Genomic DNA, 5,278 nt, shown 5'->3' with positions numbered 1-5,278 from the left:
AGTTTCTGAAAATTCAAATTTAGTTTGCTACGATTTCACTTTATAAAGATTAATTTACAATTTTGTAAAATAAAATGTTATGAGTTTCAGTTTATAAAACTTTTATTTAAACTGTTAGCTTGCAATTTTGTAGAAGAAAAGTTTGTAAGTTTTAATTTTGTAACTTTGTAGATCGAAAATTTTACTTTATGAGTTTTAACTTGCAAATAGAACAAGTTTTAATTTTGTGATTTGCGGTTTCTAAAACTTTATTTTTGTTTTACTTTAATTTGTAGGTTTGTGGAACTTCATAAGTTTTTGTTCCGATTTTGTAAAATAAACTTTTTATATCCCAGTTTGTACTTTTTGTAGACGAAAACGTTATGAGTTTCAGTTTGTGAAAATTAAAATTTAGTTTGCAGTGATTTTACTTTATAAAGATCAGTTTGCAAATTTGTAAAATAAAATATAATTGGCAAGTTCGTGGTTGAAAAGTTTTACTTTATGAGTTTAATTTGGTAGAGCAATTTTAGCATGAGTTTCCATTTGTAAACCTTTTATCAACAACAGCATCAACTAATAGATTCTACAGGGACTGCTCAATCCACTCTTTTTTTTAAATACCCGAGAAGATAACTAATTTTCAATCTCATTTATACTTGACTGAATTAATTGTTGATTTTACATCATCTGAACAGGAATAACAAGTTTATACCAAACTAGACTGACCGAGGGGTTAAGGTGTTGGTCTTAAGAACCAATGGGCTAACGTCCGCGTGGGTTCGAATCCCACATCTAGTATTTTGATTTTGGGTTATTTTTTAACGCATAATTTGATTTATTTTGCTTCTTAACATCACTTCAGCTGCTTGTACACACGGTTGTGATTTTTTTTCTCATTCATAACAAGATTCACTTTTCACATAAAAACATAGAAATCTAAAAATTTCCAATAAGTCACCTTTTGTTTGCTCAGATTTCAACATAAATAGATGAAAAATCTTTTCACCTTTGATTTATTTGACTATTTTCTGACAAACAATCAGGTTTTGGCAACACTTTTGCAACAACTTGTTTGGTTTTTACGTGTGTTCTAGCTACAATCTACTTATCACGAGTTTACTTATAATAAAAACGGCGGATAAAAATAAAGAAACTCAATTTAGAATGATGTAACCTTCGTGATTTGCGATATGTTTGTGCCTACAAAATGTCAATTTTAAAACTGAACCAAAGTTAAAACACATATAACAATAACATTTTGCTTGTTTTTATACAATACCAAAAGTATTAATTATCCCCAACCATCAGCACCATCCATTCGTTTACAATGAACATAACCCATTTTTTTAAACAAGTCTGAACACGATTTATCTGAAATTAGCGGTTTATTTTATATCGATCACAACAACATTTCAAGTTGATTTTGTGGCAAGTAAAGTTTTTTTTTAGTTTTCTGTAAATGTTCATTTATTTACATCATGTAAAGGTTGATTTTTTCATTTCACCATGTTATGGTTTGGTAATTTTTTACAAATATCTCAGTCTTTTGTGTAACTTCAAATGTTTTGTAAGATCTAAACAAAAACCAAGCAATCTGATACATTTTATGCTAGCTTTTGAACAAGTCTAAACAGAAAACTGGTACATTATTAAAAGTACATTTAGGTACAAAAAGGTACATTTATAACACTGAAGATGAAGACAGTATAGTTTTCGAAAAGTTTGTTCGCTGCACATGAGTTTGGTATCTACATTTTGGGCTCTTTATTTTTTGATTAAGTCTAAACTGGTTTTGATAAAAATGTGCTTGAAAACACATGATGATGCTTTATTAAATGACCCACGTGTATCAACCAAACCAGTTGCAATAATTTTGTTTAACAAGATCAAAAAACTTTGTGTTCTTAGATTTTAATAATTGTTGGGCCTGTAATCGACTTACCGGTTAGTTTACCATCAACTTACGTTTAAACATAAGAAAATTACTTGAACACTCTACTTGGTTACATAGCACTACAGCATTTACGTGTGATGGTTTCTTGTAACAACTACAAACCAACGACGCCAAGTTATTCAACAGAATCATTAAGTGAAGATTTGTTTATCATTATCCGCAAGTATTTTCTCTGTCTTTTCACCATTGAACCAGTTTCTTAGAATTTCTTTTGTCGTAGGGTATGTTATGTTTAATTCTTAAAAATATATTACTGTATTTGAACAATTCTCCGCTTTTATGCTTATCCTCATTTCAAACAGACTGCTTGTGAAGACTATATTTTAATAGTTTCCATATTTTAGTGAAGGTTTCCATGTTTTATTTAACTCTTTCATCTTGCTCCTACATCTAAACTTATTGTTTGGTTCCTCTTGAACTGTCTCTTGGTCACATGTTCCTGGTGTTTCATCTTTATTGCTCTATCTCACTTAGAATACATTGGTTTGTGGTTAGTTTGTGTAATACTGACATTATCCACTTTGTACTAGTAGGTTTTACTTCCAGACAGTAGACTTATCCTTTTTATCTTCACTTAATCTTACAATACAACTGCTTTAAGTTCTTCCAAACACCCTTTTTTAGTTTTTCTATGATCTTATCGGATCAAAGCTTAATAAATTTGCCAACTAATCTTTCTGTCCTTACATATCCATAGTATTTTACCACCACTCTTATGTTTTTTTCACAGATATTAATCCAAAGGTAAAGTTTTAATTTTGTGTAATATTTTCAAAATAAGTTTAAACGATTTTTTAAGACATGTACAAAATATCATAAAATTGTGTTTCAACCTAAAAACAAGAAAAAAAATGTATATCTATGCAATACTTATCACTAAACACAGATACAAAAATGTTAAATTACTCAAATTTTGATAATTATTCTCTGTTATACAAAAACAATCTATTTTTTGCTTGAGCAAACGTTTTTCTTTTCTAAAATCTAAGACAATGTAAAATATTTATCAAAACACATTTGCAGAAAAACCAAAACCTTAATATATTTTATAAAATTATACCTATTGTTGAATTTTTATTATGCAGTATATATATTATATCATATTATACCTATTAAAAATTATATGGAATATAGTAAAGTATTTTCTATATTCTAGTTTTTCTTGACAAATGTGTTTTGATGAATATTTTACATTGTCTTAGATTTTAGAAAAGAAAAACGTTTGCTCAAGCAAAAAATAGATTGTTTTTGTATAACAGAGAATAATTATCAAAATTTGAGTAATTTAACATTTTTGTATCTGTGTTTAGTGATAAGTATTGCATAGATATACATTTTTTTTCTTGTTTTTAGGTTGAAACACAATTTTATGATATTTTGTACATGTCTTAAAAAATCGTTTAAACTTATTTTGAAAATATTACACAAAATTAAAACTTTACCTTTGGATTAATATCTGTGAAAAAAACATAAGAGTGGTGGTAAAATACTATGGATATGTAAGGACAGAAAGATTAGTTGGCAAATTTATTAAGCTTTGATCCGATAAGATCATAGAAAAACTAAAAAAGGGTGTTTGGAAGAACTTAAAGCAGTTGTATTGTAAGATTAAGTGAAGATAAAAAGGATAAGTCTACTGTCTGGAAGTAAAACCTACTAGTACAAAGTGGATAATGTCAGTATTACACAAACTAACCACAAACCAATGTATTCTAAGTGAGATAGAGCAATAAAGATGAAACACCAGGAACATGTGACCAAGAGACAGTTCAAGAGGAACCAAACAATAAGTTTAGATGTAGGAGCAAGATGAAAGAGTTAAATAAAACATGGAAACCTTCACTAAAATATGGAAACTATTAAAATATAGTCTTCACAAGCAGTCTGTTTGAAATGAGGATAAGCATAAAAGCGGAGAATTGTTCAAATACAGTAATATATTTTTAAGAATTAAACATAACATACCCTACGACAAAAGAAATTCTAAGAAACTGGTTCAATGGTGAAAAGACAGAGAAAATACTTGCGGATAATGATAAACAAATCTTCACTTAATGATTCTGTTGAATAACTTGGCGTCGTTGGTTTGTAGTTGTTACAAGAAACCATCACACGTAAATGCTGTAGTGCTATGTAACCAAGTAGAGTGTTCAAGTAATTTTCTTATGTTTAAACGTAAGTTGATGGTAAACTAACCGGTAAGTCGATTACAGGCCCAACAATTATTAAAATCTAAGAACACAAAGTTTTTTGATCTTGTTAAACAAAATTATTGCAACTGGTTTGGTTGATACACGTGGGTCATTTAATAAAGCATCATCATGTGTTTTCAAGCACATTTTTATCAAAACCAGTTTAGACTTAATCAAAAAATAAAGAGCCCAAAATGTAGATACCAAACTCATGTGCAGCGAACAAACTTTTCGAAAACTATACTGTCTTCATCTTCAGTGTTATAAATGTACCTTTTTGTACCTAAATGTACTTTTAATAATGTACCAGTTTTCTGTTTAGACTTGTTCAAAAGCTAGCATAAAATGTATCAGATTGCTTGGTTTTTGTTTAGATCTTACAAAACATTTGAAGTTACACAAAAGACTGAGATATTTGTAAAAAATTACCAAACCATAACATGGTGAAATGAAAAAATCAACCTTTACATGATGTAAATAAATGAACATTTACAGAAAACTAAAAAAAAACTTTACTTGCCACAAAATCAACTTGAAATGTTGTTGTGATCGATATAAAATAAACCGCTAATTTCAGATAAATCGTGTTCAGACTTGTTTAAAAAAATGGGTTATGTTCATTGTAAACGAATGGATGGTGCTGATGGTTGGGGATAATTAATACTTTTGGTATTGTATAAAAACAAGCAAAATGTTATTGTTATATGTGTTTTAACTTTGGTTCAGTTTTAAAATTGACATTTTGTAGGCACAAACATATCGCAAATCACGAAGGTTACATCATTCTAAATTGAGTTTCTTTATTTTTATCCGCCGTTTTTATTATAAGTAAACTCGTGATAAGTAGATTGTAGCTAGAACACACGTAAAAACCAAACAAGTTGTTGCAAAAGTGTTGCCAAAACCTGATTGTTTGTCAGAAAATAGTCAAATAAATCAAAGGTGAAAAGATTTTTCATCTATTTATGTTGAAATCTGAGCAAACAAAAGGTGACTTATTGGAAATTTTTAGATTTCTATGTTTTTATGTGAAAAGTGAATCTTGTTATGAATGAGAAAAAAAATCACAACCGTGTGTACAAGCAGCTGAAGTGATGTTAAGAAGCAAAATAAATCAAATTATGCGTTAAAAAATAACCCAAAATCAAAA

General features: G+C 28.6%; 1 non-coding gene across 1 annotated transcript; it reads left to right on the top strand.

Moving 5' to 3' along the window:
* Window positions 1-697: 697 nt before the first annotated feature.
* Trnal-uaa (transfer RNA leucine (anticodon UAA)) lies at window positions 698-780 on the top strand. Its single transcript has one exon. It is a non-coding gene; the product is annotated as a tRNA-Leu (tRNA).
* Window positions 781-5,278: the final 4,498 nt, after the last annotated feature.

This window comes from Aplidium turbinatum, chromosome 1 (assembly GCF_918807975.1).
Source record: "Aplidium turbinatum chromosome 1, kaAplTurb1.1, whole genome shotgun sequence".
NCBI lineage: Eukaryota > Metazoa > Chordata > Ascidiacea > Aplousobranchia > Polyclinidae > Aplidium > Aplidium turbinatum.
Note: the sequence above shows the minus strand (reverse complement) of the source record. Positions and strands in the feature narration are given on the sequence as shown.